Raw genomic sequence first — 15,848 nt, 5'->3', positions numbered from 1 at the left:
GGACACTTCATGCCAACACTATCAGGCTTGCAGTTATAGGTGTCACAGTATAGGATCTAACCAGTAGAACCTGTGATTGCAGAAACACTCCTATACCTGGCACAGAAAGAAGGTCTCACTATAAAACAACAAGTGTCCTTGCACCTGGATCTGCCCATCATGAGTTGTGTCCTATCACATAACTGGCATTTTGTGCTTCTTTAGTTTGAATCTCAGCTGGTCCCATCTCAGGGACACTCCCTTGGGCCTTTAGGGAAAGTCATTTCTATAGACTCAGAAAATTCAGGAACTCAGATCTGCAGGACATCCTCTTGGAGGTCTCCATTGCATGTCGGGTCCTACCTAGGTTTTCCTAAGTAGGGCCTTGACCTTGGCATAACAGAACTGCTTTGTTGGCTCTTAACCTTTGAAGTTCGGTCACTTAGACCACTAAATTCAAGGCTGGGCCCTTATTTTTCTCTGTCTTTGCACTGTAGGAAATAACAATTTCATTCTGTTACCAAAGGATTCCTCTAGTTTTTTAAAAAAAATTTTTTTTAGTTGTCAGTGGATTTTTTATTTATTTATATGTGGTGCTGAGTATTGAACCCAGTGCCTCACATATGCCAGGCAAGCATTCTACTAAGCCACAACTCCAATCCTCCTCTAGCTTTATAGTTAGTTTCCAATTGCTTGTTAACTTTCTTGAGCATCTGGTTTATTTCTGAGGAGCACCAATGTACCTTGGCCATAACCATCCAATCTCATTTTCCTTGTAATTAATTTATTCTTCCATTCATCCATAACTTTCTTTCTTTCTTTCTTTTTTTTTTTTTTAGTTTGAATACTGTTTATTGACACATCCTATTGAAAGAAAGATCATGTCCAGATACTTCTAACCCAGAAATGAAATGGCTCCACTCTGGCAGATAAGTCATTTAACATCCTTGAGATATATATATATATATATATATATATATATATATATATATATATATATGTTTTAGATGAAGAATGAAAGTTAAATGACCAATAATTTAAACAACTGCTCAAATTTTCTAATTCTGTATGAGAATTTCCTTTATCTCTAAAGATTATACAGATTTAAACTGAATATCTCTATACCTACAGCAAATCACACTTGCCATATCTGAGCTGAATGAAACCAGAACTTACCTCCTAAAAAGCAGTATTTGGTCCTATTGCTTCCAAGCTATTATAACAAAATTCCAGGAACTGAAACATTTGCTGTGTTCTTTAGAGACATTCTTTTATTTAAACCTTTTCTAAAAGAATTCTGCTTCAAAGGTTTCACATGCAGCATTCAGGCATCTTAATGAAGACAGTCTAGCTTTTCAGAGATCATGTATCATCATCTGCAGAGTTTTCATTGTCTTTGCAACAAGGGTTTCTCTGTTTTCATAAGTCTAGAAACCATTCAGATCAATTAGAATGGTTGTGACTGTGTCTCCTTGATTACTGTTGATTAAATCCTGAAGAGATTTTTTAAGGATCCTTTGATTTTATCATGTCAAAGATTTCATCCTTGACATCTTGAAATGAAACAGGATCTTGTCCATGGATTTTCATCAGTTCTTGTATGACCCTAAGGAAATAATTAAGGGAAAAGACATCAAGGTATCCCTATTTCTCATTATCAAGCAGTTTGAAAATACATTGCAAAGTTGCAGGTTCCTTCCTGTTTTCTAATGCAAGAACAAAATCCAAGTAGGTCTTATAGTCCATTTCTCCATCATAAGTGAGACATTCCTGGAAAACATGATCTAAGATGTTGGTCATGGTTGCTGTTCTGTAGTAGGAGAGTTCTTTACTGAGCATACCATTGTGATCCTTATCAAGATTCAAATACTTAGGACAGAAGGATGAGAAAACCAATTTGTTTCTTGACTCTTTTTGGATATTTCCTCATCCTTTAGCTCCCGTAAGTCCTCCAGGAAGCTGCATGCTAAAATATCTTGAATTTTAATTTTTCTTGTTCTTAGAGGTTCCTAAAAGAAGAAAAATTTCTAACTGCTGTACAAACATAAAAGGAGTAAAAGGATTTTTCCAGTCCATTTAATTGTGGCAAAGTAGGGATAAGTTCCAATATGTAGTTTTCTGAATCAGATTCCAGAAGATACCCTTGCCCAGCAACATCATATGAACTGAGTCCTATTCTTGTTTGATGAAACCAAACTTTTTGCATGACATAGGCAAAGAACTGCATGATGGAAATTCTTCCGTACAAATCTGTATGAGGGAGTTTAGCAAAGACTTTTGCAGTGAAAAATTGCTGGTACTTTGGTACCAGCAACCTTCAAAACCTTCAAAATTTTCACCAAACTTCAAAAAATTTTCATAATTGATCATTGTTTCCTCTCCAATCACAGGTGATGTCTGGTTGTTTGTCTAACAGAAACCACAATTTCTGTAATTCTTCATTATCTAAGAGTTCTCTGCTTTTCCTTTGTAGAAAAGCAGCTCTGGATTCCTCCCTTAATTTCTGTAGTAAGACTTCATCTTCAGCTGGCAGCCTATAATAAAACAGGGGAATGGTTTTATATAATTAATTTGTTTTTTCTACCTCCTTCCCATTCTGAGTAGTATTTGGTAAATGAATCCATTTCTTGATCTTTTAATTCTTGTTCACTGTTTTGATTGGATCGGTGTTGGGCATCGCTAACCACCTACAAAGCACTTCTTTTCAGTTGGTGGCAGAATCCTGCACAGTAGCTCCGGCTTTTGCTGTTTATCTCTAACGTAACTTTCAAATGCCTGATCCATTACCACCAATAAATGGTAAGAGGCAACTTGTACGTGGCCTTTATTTCTGATTAATAAGTATATTACATTAATATTATAATTACCTCTAGGGATTGGTCTCATGGTTCATGATTTCTCAAGGGCAAGGTAATGTCACATTAAGTTTTTTTGTAAATATTTTTTGAATAAAGGTATGAGATATTTTATGGGAAGGTGGTTTTTGAGCTCTCTCAAATTTTTATCAGGGATTACTGTTTTCATTATTTAGGAGCAGAAGCAGTTTAAAATCCATTCAAAAAAAAAAAAAAAACACTAACGGTAAGAATTCTACCTTCATTGTTCTCAAATCAAATTAGATGTAGACCCACAATATTATCATTTATTGGGTTCTTCATGATGATAAAAGCTGATCTCAACCTAGCTGAAAGTTGAAGAATTTAAGACATGCACTAATGATTTTTAATATAAAGCCTAAAATAGATTTTGAGATACTGATGCCATGTGATTTCTCTGGAGTCTGACTTTTAATTTTCAAAAACTACCTAATACGTGCCAGCACTTCAGTGTGTTCATGCATTTGATCTTCATAATGACTCCATGAGGAGGTTCCTGTTGACATTTTCATTTTTTAGATGAGGAAACTGAGGCATAGAGAGGTCATAATTTCCCTAAGTTCACAATACAACTCTTAAATAGACTGTAGCTTCAGAGTTGTTTCATGTCTATGCTATAGTTATAATTATTCAACACTTAAAAATACATATATTTTTAAAATTCACAGTCTACTAAGAAATATTTATCCACTCAGTTTTCAAAAAGTCTATGTTATGGGATTTTTTGTTAATAGTAGAAATTCCAGATTGAAAGCAAACCCCCTACTCTGTAGAAGAGAAACCTGTGAATTGTTGTGTTCCCTATGGTTAAGGCACTATTTAAGTAGGATTTCAATTGAGGGCATATGCCTGGTACCATTGGTTTCTTACTTAAAGACTGAAAGTGGTATGCAGCACCTGGGACGGGAGATGAGTGCATCCCTGTCCTTTCATTAATGTCAAAACCTACCCTTAGTTCCTCTGGTCTTCCCTTCCTAACCAGCTCTTTAACATAACCATGCATATCACTTGATCAGCTGGCTGCTCTGTGTCCTGCTAACTGGCATTTGAGGATGATAATGAGGACTTCCTGCACCGCCCTTATTCTAACAGGACTGACCCTGCTATGACATCCCATAAATACAGCCCTGACAGAAGTCTGAAAATTGGTTCTGCTTGATTGTCTTTACATGGTCCTGTGACTCATTGCTTAATTTCTTCCTGATGCTTTTGCCATAAAAGTTCTGTAGCCTTTAATTTTTGTAAAAAAATATATCTAATTCCTGGTGTTAAAAATGTTTCAGGTAAGTAGTCACATTTATATAACTCCTAAATCCTAGGACAACATTTTACTTACTGCCTATTTTTTAAAACAAGTGTGAAAGGCTATTGAACACCTATTATATGAGAAATATATGAATTTCACCCTGTCTGTCTCCCCCTTTTTTCTCCTAGGCACCATGTCCTCATTCTGTCAGAATCTCTGTTTTAAGATTGATCTCCTTGTTGATTGTCCTATGGTCAGATGTAACACTTTTGGTTTAGATCTCAGAACAAAAATAAAGCTGAAAACATTTCCAATCTTTTTTTTTTTTTTTTTTTTTGCAACACGAGACAGAGTTTTAACACATACCCCACCCAGATGCTCAGCTTTTATCCACATCTGCGTGTGTGTCTCTGAGTTTTTACTTATCCTAAACATAGATAACTTGCACTGAGTACTGTTGCAAAAAAACATGCTCTAACCACCGATGGTTCCCAGAGTGTCCAATTCTACTCTGGGAAACCAAAGTTTCACACTGTCTTAGTGGAGGTAAGCATCCCATGGACAAAGTATTCTATCATGATGTTCCCCAAGACCCAGAATGTGTCTGGCATGTGGTCAGGGGTCAATAATTGTTGAGTCAATATGGCACATCTAAAGAAACATATGATTTACTTTATTTCTCCTTTTTCTTAGGAGTCTTGCTTCTTATCATTGTAGGTTTACTAGTTGAAATATCTTTAGTTACATATATTTTTCTAATTATAAGAATAACATGATTACTTATAGATATTTTGGAAAACAAAACAAAACAAAAAAACTAAAAAGGAATAAATAAAGACAACCACACATTAACACAGTCTGTTTAATTTTCAAATTGCTTCCATCTCTGTTAAATTTCTGTTATACGATTGAATTGTTTCTCTGTGTTTTCTTGAAGCTCACTGAATTTCCTTAAAACAGCTGTTTTAGATTCTTCATCTGACTTTTATTCCATGCTGGTTACTAGGTGGTTGGTTTTAGCACCTAATTATGAATGTTAGATAAGGTTGTGGTTTCCCGAAAGCTCTTGATTCTCTATGTATGTATTGGCATTGAAAGAGTAGGTATTTATTTTAGTATTCATGGTGTGGCTTTGTTTGTACCTGTCTTTCCAGAAGTCTAAGTAGTTCATTTATTTCTTCTGAGGCTGTCATCATTTCCATGACTGTAGCACTAGATGGTGCCCTAAGTCTAGGTTTGACAGGAGTTTGTTGGTGTGTTGTCACTGTTTCAGCACTAGAGGGCAATCTAACTCCAGGTCCCAAACTCACAGTAGGGGTATTGTTCAGAATAAAACAGGGAAGAACCTTTTGGGGCCAGACTAGGTCCAGATACCTCATCCACAGCCACCAGCTTGTGGTTAGAAACTTGAGAATTCTGCTGAGTTCTAGGCATGTAGAACCCAATCCCGGACTTCTACACCTTGCCTATGGCTACCAACATCACAGTGCTGTGTCACACTGCTAGCCTTTAAAGACCAGTGCAGCACTTGGGTAGTACCCAAAGCCCACACTACTGTGGAATACCTATTGCTGAGGTAGACTTGTGGCCCAAGACAACTACAGCCAGCCACAGGTGATGCTGCTGGAATAGAAGTTTGATAGGCTGGTGCTGTGTGTCTTCCCCTGGCATTGGACTATTTCAGAGGCTCCTTCCATAGATAGGCCTCGGAATGGGGACTGTTATGATTTTCCCAGTGTTAGGTTTCAATAGTCCAGTACTAAGCTCAGGACAATGTCTTGTGCTTACTGTTATGGTTTGGATTTGAGGTGTCTTCCAAAAGCTCATGTGTGAGACAATGCAAGAAGGTTTAGAGGAAAAGTGATTGAATTATGAGAGCCTTAACCCAATCAGTGAATTAATACCCTGATAGGATTTTTTTAAAATTGTAAACAAATGGGATACATGTTGTTTCTCTGTTTGTACATGGAGTCAAGGCATACCATTTGTGTAATCATACGTTTACATAGGGCAAAGATGTTTGATTCATTCTGTTATTTTTTTTCCTTCCCCCCACCCCTCCCACCCGTCTTTTCCTCTATACAGTCCTTCCTTCCTCCATTCTTGCCCCCTCCTTAGCCCTAACCCTAAACCTAACCCTAACCCTAATGCTAACCCCTCCCAACCCCATTATATGTCATCATCCACTTATCAGCGCGATCATTCGTTCTTTAGGTTTTTGAGATTGGCTTATCTCACTTAGCATAAGATTCTCCAATTTCAATTGAGTGGTAACTGAAAGACTGCTAGGGTGTGGCTGGAGGAGGTGGGTCATTTGTGGCTTGCCTTTGGGGTATATATTTTGTATCTGGAGAGTGAAGTCTTTCTTTCTGACTTTTGATCATCATGTGAGCTGCTTCCCTACACCACACTCTTCTGCAGTGATGTTCAGCCTCACCTCAACCCCTGAGGAATGGAGTTTGCTGGTTGTGGACTGAGAAGTCTGAAATTGTGAGCCCTCAAACTTTTTCTCCTCTAAAATTGTTCTTGTCAGGTCTTTTAGTCACAGCAGCAAAAATGCTGACTAAAACACTTACTGCCCTGTCCTTCAACCAGCAAGTGGGGTCTGCACACACTATGTTGCCCAAGGTTTGTGTAGTGTTTGTGAAGGCAATCCCTTGTCCACCAAGACTGATGCTAAACAGGATAGCCCCTGAGTCTCATAACTGGAAGGATCTGAGCAGTCCTGGGGTACACCCAAGTCTTTGCCACAGCTGCCAGTGATGCAGACTAAAATATGAATCTATTACACCAGAGCGCCAGTTCTTGGGACAGGTCTGGAGGCTCTGTCACTTGCACTGGTCTGAGGATGGTTAGGCTGCCCAAGGTTGGGGATGAATGATGGAGACAACCCTGTGGCTCCCAAGGTTGACTAAGTTGGGTCACACCTGAGTTTCACAGTACAGGTACAGACTTTGGGGTGGGAAGTTTCCTGGGCATACTTTAAGGCTAGCAACTGAATAGGCTGAAACTTGGATCTGTCCTGCTGGCTCCCAGGTCTCTGTGGGAGCTGGAGCAGATCTAGACATTCTGCCTGTATTGACTTGGGTGTCATTGCCTTTGTTTTATATATGATTGCTGGGTCTCACCATAGTGGTCTTGGCATTGGGCTCCAAGAGAAAGTCCTGTGCTAACTTTTGGCCCTACCCCTCAGTGGGTGGTTTGTTACCTGCACATGCTACATGAGGTTGGGAGCAAGGTGGTAGAAGCAGTCAACAGTATGGCTTACATATATATGTCCAACGACTAAGTTCCTGGGTACTGGCCTGAGATAGGGATCATTTGGCTCTTCCCAGCACTGGGTTTCATTTAGGCATGCCTCGTACTTAGTTTTGAGTCTAAGTCCTGAATTTAATTTCCTTTTCCTCCCCCAAATTTCTCCATACTGCTTGGAATTGGGGGATTGGTGCTTCAAGGTAACTCCTTCTTGCCCTCTTTAAAGTTCTTTTCTTTTTGTTATACTAAAACCAGGTACTGTGATCTCTTGCCAGCTTCCTTAACTCTTGTGTGAAGGTAGTTTGGTACATGAATAGCTGTTCCAACTAGTGTGACTGTGAGGGATCTTACTTGCCACCATCTTGGTCCACCCTCCTATTTGTTGATTTTTGATTTGGTATCATATTTTTTAGATGGTTTGGATCTTGTTTTTCCCTTGGAATTATAGTTGGAATATTCTCCTCTATTTTAAAATATACAAGACTATTTTTTTAAAAGTCTACCTATAGAAGATTTCACCATATAGAATATACTATGTTCCATCTCCCCTTTCAGATTCACTGTCTACCTTTCTATGCCTTTGGAAGCTGATTTTACCAACCTTATAAAGGGATTCCTGTGCCTTTGGCTTCCTGTTGGGTTTGATCCATGGAAAGCCCTGGGAGGAGATGGGAGAAAAGAGGGAGGAAATAAAAAACATGTATATTGTTCCTTTGATGCTCTGCTATGGTTTAGATGTGAGGTACCCCCAAAGGTTCATGTGTTCATGTGTGAGACAATGCAAGAAGGTCTAGAGGTGAAATGATTGTTATGAGCACCTTAACCCAATCAGTGCATTTATCTTCAGATATGTATTAACTGGGTGGTAACTGAAGTCAGGTACTGTGTGACTGGAGAAGGTAGGATATTGGATACTTGCCTTTGGGGTATACATTTTATCCCTGGCAAGGGGAGTCTCTCCTTGGTGATCATGTTCTGACCTGGACCTGCTTTTCTTTGCCACATACTTCTACCATGATATTCTTCTGCCTTGCCTTGAGCCCCAAGGAATAGAGCCACCTATCTTTGTGTCTTTTCACCAAAGGCCATATTTTAGTTAGCTTTTACGTCACAGTGACCCAAATACCTAATAAGATCAATTCTAGAGGAGGAAAACTTTATTTTGGGGCTCATGGTTTCAGAGGTCTCAGTCCATAAGTATCCAGCTTCATTGCTCTGGACCAAAGACAAGGTAGAATATTATGGCAGAAGGGCATGATAGAGGAAAGCAGTCAGGACATGCATCAGGAAGACAGGTTAAGAAGGGGTGTTGGGAGGGAAAGGAAGCTCCACTTTCCAGGGATAAAATATATACCCAAAGGCACACCCCCTAGACCCACCTCCTTCAGTCACATACTACCTGCCTAGAGTTATCAGTCAATTAATCCCCATCAGGGGATCAATGTACTGTAGGTTAAGCTCTCATAACCCAATCATTTCACCTCCAAACTTGCTTGCATAGTCTCACATATGAGCTTTTGGGGAACACCTCATATTTAAACCATAACAGATAAATTCTATTGGGTTCTTTCCTTTTGAGATCTGGTAATTACTCCTCTCCTCATCCTTTTAGGCTAACGTATTACAGCCAGCATTATTACACTGTCTGTTGTTTTCCTACACATATCTTTGTAAATAGTTACTTGAATATCCCATTTTGATTGTGTAACTTTTTTCTGTTGAAAACCTGATTGATATATATAGACTTCCTGGGATTATATCATTACAAATGCTATTTTAGTTGTATCTACTTGTGCCTTAGATCCTGGTATTCATTCCTAATACTGTTTTTTAAAATGATAACTTCTCAAAATAGAATTACTTATTCAAAAATTAAAATAAAATGACATAAGACCATTTACATAGATCTAAATTGGTTTTCACTGGGAAATACCTCCAGAAGGGAGTCATTAGCTACTTGATTTTGATAGGCCACTAACTGAATCTCGTTCCTCTTGTAGGTATCCCTAAAAGTATAAATCTCGGAGATGAGTAGAGCTCTGCCTCTCACTTTATTTTCATCTTTTATGGGTATTTTGAAAATTTGTTCTTTTTTATGACCTGTACATGAGTAGAATGTATGTTTATTATTACTTTTTATTAAATTCTTTTTATTTTTACAGACTGCATTTTGATTCATTGTACACAAATGGGGTACAACTTTTCGTTTCTATGGTTGTACACAATGTAGATTCACACCATTCATGTAATCATACATATACATAGGGTAATACTGTTTGTTTCATTCTACTCTTTCCATCTCCCACCCCCTCCCACCCCATTTTTCTCTACAACATCCAAAGTTCCTTCATTCTTCTCTTCCTCCCTGCCACCCCCCTTGTTATACATCGTCATCCACTTATTAGAGAACGCATTTGGCCTTTGGTTTTTTGGACTTGGCCTATTTCACTTAGCATATTTTCCAACTTCATCCATTTACCAGCAAATGCCATAATTTTATTCTTCTTTATGACTGAGTAATGTTCCATTGTGCATATATATACCACAGTTTCTTTATCCATTCATCTACTGAAGGGCATCTAGTTTGGTTCCACAATCTAGATATTGTGAATTTAGCTGCTATGAACATTGATGTGGCTGCATCACTGTAGTATACTGATTTTAAGTCCTTTGGAGATAAACTGAGGAGTGTGATAGCTGGGTCAAATGGTGGGTCCATTTCAAGTTTTCTGAGGAATCTCCATACTGCTTTCCAGAGTGGCCGCACCAATTTTCAACTTCAACCAGCAATGTAAGAGTGTGCCTTTTTCCCCACATCTATGCCAACACTTATTATTGCTTGTGTTCTTGATAATAGTCATTCTAATTGGAGTTAGATGAAATCTTAGAGTGGTTTTAATTTGCATTTATCTAATTACTAGGGATGATGAGCACTTTTTCATATATTTGTTGATCACCTGTATTTTGACATATCATATATACATGGAGTATAATTTTCCATTCTTGTGGTTGTATGTGATGTGGAGTTACATTGGTCACGTATTCATATATGAACATAGGAAATTTACATCTGTCAGATTCATTCTACTCTTTCCCATTCCCATCCCCCTCCCTTTCCCCCTTTCCCTCTTGTCCTATCTGGTGAATCCCCTACCCCGACCCATGCTCCCTATTGTGAGTCAGCATGCACATATCAGAGAGAACATTGGCCTTTGGATTTTTGGGATTGGTTTATTTCACTTAGCATGATAACCTCCAGTTCCATCCATTTACCGGCAAATGCCATAATTTCATTCTTTATGGCTGTGCCTCTCACTTTAGAAATGAAAGAAGCAGTTATTTCCTCTTTCTACTCCTGCCCACTAAACTTGGGCATATGAAGCAGGTTTTGCCATGGTAGGCTTGCATCCTGGGCTTGAATCTGAGAGAGATATAAACCTGAAGACATAGGTGGCATTCAGAGATTGCACACAGTGGGAAGGGAAGGAGCAGCAATGATTATCTTGGGAACAAAAACTTCTGCACTGGTGAGTGCCCCAGGCAGGTGGCCCCAGCTGTTGCCCTAGATAACTATGCCCTTGACTCTACCAAGGCACTCATCATTCCTGCTTGTGTTCTAAGTCTGGTTCTTCAGCCTCTTTTTCACTTTTTGGGAATTGACCCCTGAGTCATTATGAAATGTCCCTCTTTGTTTCTTAAAATATTCTTTGCTCTGAAGTTGACTTTATCAAATGTTGATATAGCCACTCTAGCATTTTTATGCTTAGTGTTTGCATGGTACATTTTCCCCATCCTCTTACCTTTAACTTATCAATATCTTTATATTTAAAGTTCTTAAGATCTATTTTATTAGCAAATTTTGAGTACAGTAGAGTAATGCTACCTATAATCATATTACTGTATATTAGAACTCTAGAACTTATTCATCTTACATAACTGAAACTGTATGTTTTCAAAACATACACACAAATGCTAACTATGGGATGCATATGCTAATTACCTTTCTTGTGGTAATTATTTAACAACGCATGCTTGTAGGAAGATATTAAGTTGTATATCTTAAACACATACAATTTTTATTTGTACTCAATTAAAAGTATGTATCCATAAAGCTGGAAAAAATGGATTTCTTGTTACTCTACCATGCCTGAAAGCAAAATTGCCTCTCTGTCACTTTTATGACAGTTTTGCTCCTTCTTGGAAATTTCTTTTCTGTTTAATCAGTTCATTTCCATGATTTGCAATCATAAACCTCAATGGTGCAATACTGGAAATGGGGACAGAATGTAAGCCACAGATCCTCAGGAAAACTGAAGGAATGCAGGTTTGCTAGATGGAGCAAAGGGTGGTAAATTCCTTTGTATGAAGGGAACAGTCTTTTGGCAGTTCAGGGCGTGTGGTGGTGAAGCAACCCCTTGTGACCTACTGTAATGAAGAGCTCGATGAATACGAAGTTTAGGGAAATCAAATGTCTCCTAGGATTGAAAAGTACAAGTGAGTGAAAATTGAAAATATGGCAGGATGGTCTGACACAATCAGGATTCAGGGGACAGATGTAAGCTTCCTCTCTACCGTCTCTGACTGTCATGTTAGGGCTCTCGATTTAATTGATGTTATATTTTGAGTACTTTTGGATTGGGTCATGGACGTAATGAATTTCATGTTGTAGAGAATCTGGATTCTGATGATTTCTTTTGATGAGTCATGTTCCTTTCATTGTAGCACACATCCAACCAAGTTAACTGTGTGCTTCAAACTGCATTTTGTTGTTTTGTTGTTTGTCTTTTTCTTCTCCAATTCCAAACTCACTTCAGATCTTTTAACTTTTGCTCAGGTGCTTCCAGTTTTCTCCAGACATGCCTGATTTATGATGTGGGCAGACAGAATTTGGGTATTCTCTTTCTGGCTCTTTTCCTTCCAAAATCTCCCCTTTCTTTAGTGACTACAGTTACCCTAGAATCAGTACTGATTCCCTCTGCCAGAAAAAAGTGCCTTTTTTTTGCACCTGCATCTGCTGCTTTGTGCATGTTTATTCAGGCTAGCAGCAGTGGAATGAAAACTCCACATAATGCTCTCCTTTGTTAATAGAATCTACTTTTCTTCACCCTCTTGTGCCTCAACATAGCTGTTTCTTGTGCTATGTCCATATTTCATAGTAGCTGTCTGGGAGGATCTTTACTTGGCCCCTATCAGAAACTCAATCCTGGATTTAAAATATCTCTGCTTTTTCCTCTTCATGCTTCTGAGATGCTCCTTCCCAACAATTATGGCTGAAAATATGCCCCTCAAAATGCTCTCTAGCTTTGCTGCAAAATCTGAGTCCCTGAGAGTTACACGTGGAAGGGACTTTAAAGATTGTTTAGAGGGACCTATTTATTGCATGGCTCAGAAAACAAGGCCTTAATGGGGCAGGTCATTCACCCATAGTAAGGGGCAGCGTTGCTAGGGAAGGTGAATGAGAGGGGTCTGAGAGAGATACTGAAGTCTGTTGAGAAGAGATGCATCTTCTGAAGAGAGAGATGTAATTTGTGAAACCTGTTGGGAAGGAGTGTTGTCCTTGGTGCTTCTTTGTAGCAGCGATAAGGGTATTATAGATGTAGAAGCTTGAAATGAGGAAGAGAAAGGATTTCTTTGGAAATCTTGTCTGAAGCCACCATAAATTTTAGAAACATCCACTTGGAAAACACATCAAACATGTCCTTTCTGAAGCGAGTTGTCACATTTCATCACCATGGCTGTTTTCTATTTCAGTCTCTGTCTCCTAAAGCAGCTGTGTTCATGTTGGAGTGAGATTCAGAATGTGAGACAGAGCCTGACAGGTGTTGCCTCGAGTCAGAGGCCTTTATCAAAAAGCATAAAGGTCCCCTGCCTTTGTTTGCCCATCTGTGTAAATACAGACATATGCCATTATCTCCAAGGCCCTCCGTCTCCACCTCCCTCTGCTCCCCTGCTCCACGACTGACAGAATTTGAAAATGATGACCTCACGCTAGTCTCTTGCTAGTAGTCGTAGTCATTCTTTATGCTAAAGCTGAATTTAGATCCCTCATTAATTCAGACACCTCGGTGGATTGGGTGGTAAAATGTCATAAATGAGTGTTTTCTGGATTATTTTGGTTATTGCTTATGTTCCAGAATCATAATAGCAAGTTAAAGGAACAAGAAAGAGAAGGAAGCTAAGTCAAGCAGAAACCCAAGTGGAGGGGGTGAACATGCTATTAAACACAAATGCCTAGAAACAGAAGGGAAAGATATAAAACATAAAATAGTGCCTGAATGACCCAGACCTATTGTGATTTGTTGGAAATGGTGACTTGAAAGCACACATGGATTTCGAAAAGGTGCCTTCATTGAAGTTTGGCACTGGAGTTACTTGCCCCGTTGCATGGGCTAACCTCTGAGGGGCGAGACTCTGTCCTGCCAGCAGACCTGGGACTTGAGAGCCATTTGTTCACTTGACGGACATGACTAAACACACACACACACACACACACACACACACACACACACACAAATAGAACAAAACCTCTCAGTTCTTTATTAAATGAGTAGAGGGAGTGGATTCCTGGACTGGGCAGGATGCTTTCCCTCACACGTAATCACCACAACATAAGTATCTATGACATCTCTTCTAAGAAGATGAAGGTTCTCTTACTAACATGGGTGGGAATTCTCAGGTTTGGTATTTTCACGGAAAGCTGCAGGTTCAGAAGGTATTTGTGGCAGGGGCTAGCACCTGGGAGCATTTACATGCACTGGGATAGATGAGTGATTGAGTGAATATATAACTCACTGTCAGCCTGTAATAGCATCTGGTGACTGCTCTCCTGGGGGGTTCATTCAAATAACCCTACAGGTACAGGCTTTTATTTGGAGGTCAGGAAGTCAGAAAATGGCAATTGAACACAAAATGGTTTTCTCTGAAATCAGTTATTAAAAATAAGCTGTGGCCATCACTAACTTTCTCATTTTAAATGGAACTGACACTATGACCAAATAATTGGTGGTAATTGCAGGCCTGGTGTCAGATTTAATAAACCTCCCAAACAGCAAATCCTTTAAAGATATCACTAGTTCTTTTCTGTCACAAGATGAGCTTTTATATCCTTTAGCACCTGATTACAGTTGCTGGTATTTTTCTTCAATATAATATTTCCTGTTTTTTAATAAAAGAACTGTCATTTCTAATAAAAATTGAAAAAAATCATCCAAGGAAATAACACAATTGATGGGAATCACAGGTTGAGACACACTGAATAAGCACCCATCTTCAAAAAGTGGAAATCTAATCTCAATTATATGCTGGAGATTGTTTTGGAATTGCAGCTCACTGTATGAAATGGGAAGGAGAATAGGAGAGATTCCTAACTCCTGGGAGTCCTCAAGCTGTACGCCCCTTGTCTGCAGAAGGCTTCCCCCTTAAAATGAGTAGTGGACTCTTGATTTCGGCTGACTAGAAGCAGAATGCTCTTTTGATTGGAGGGGGGAATGGAAACACATTCCTTCTTTTCTGGGAGAATAACTTTTCAGTACTCCACTCTGTCCCACATTAGAATTATCTACCTGCATACCCTTTGTCACATGATCTCACAGTCCCATCCATTAAAGCAAGAAGAATGTCTTTCTGTAGTCTGATGATGGGATCAACCACACAACCTGCTTTGACCCACAGAATATAGGTGGAAGGGGCAGCATATCAGTTCAGGGCCAGGATCTCACAAGGCATTATGTGCTTCAGCTCATGCTTTTGTGATTATGGCTTTATACTTGAAAAAAAAAACATGCCCATATAGTTTCTGGTTCAAAGAGAGACACATGGGTTAGACCTGATCCCACCTGCATTCTGAAGCAATGCTAACCCAGTTGACTTATACTAGAGAAATAAACACTCGTTGTTATAGGTCTTTGTTTTTTGAGGTGGTTTGTTATGCAGCGTTATTGTTGCAATAGCTGACTAACATAGACAATTAGCAAGATGTGGGGTGAGCTTGTGACCTAAGTATGGCCAACTATTTCTGACTGAGCCCTTAAAACCAGGAGAGGCAAATCATGGTGGGTCAGACAGTCATTATTCCTGGAAACTGTGACTGAGTTAAGTGAGTTAGCATGGCAGACGGTGGCTGTGGGTGACAAAGCCCTGAAGAGCCATGGTTAATGGCCAGAGCAACAGTGCTAGTGGTGGGTCCTGAGTGCATTGTGCCCACAGCTGGGTTTTGAGTCTGCCTCACTGCTCTTAGTGTCCTCCCAAGCCTTATTTGCCAAGTTTTCTATGGTTCTGTGGGTCACTTAATATTCTTGGGAAAAATTCCTCTTCTGCTTTTCTGCTAGTTTTACCAGAGATACATTGTCTATTCACAATGAACCCTCACCAGTACATCATGAATTGGGAAAAAAAAAAGTATTGTTTTCCCATATTATATTCCCTTTGCATGGCCACTTATTATATGTAGCACAGTGCTAGATTATCTCATGTAATCCTGACAGCCAAGCACA

At 39.1% G+C, this 15,848-nt stretch overlaps 1 pseudogene; it reads right to left on the bottom strand.

Moving 5' to 3' along the window:
- Positions 1–1,341: 1,341 nt before the first annotated feature.
- The window catches only part of LOC124976387 (serine/threonine-protein phosphatase 2A regulatory subunit B'' subunit gamma-like), a 155,179-nt pseudogene continuing 140,672 nt past the window's right edge, over positions 1,342–15,848 (bottom strand).

This window comes from Sciurus carolinensis, chromosome 2 (genome assembly GCF_902686445.1).
Source record: "Sciurus carolinensis chromosome 2, mSciCar1.2, whole genome shotgun sequence".
Taxonomy (NCBI): Eukaryota; Metazoa; Chordata; class Mammalia; order Rodentia; family Sciuridae; genus Sciurus; species Sciurus carolinensis.
This window is presented reverse-complemented; position numbering and strand designations above follow the sequence as displayed.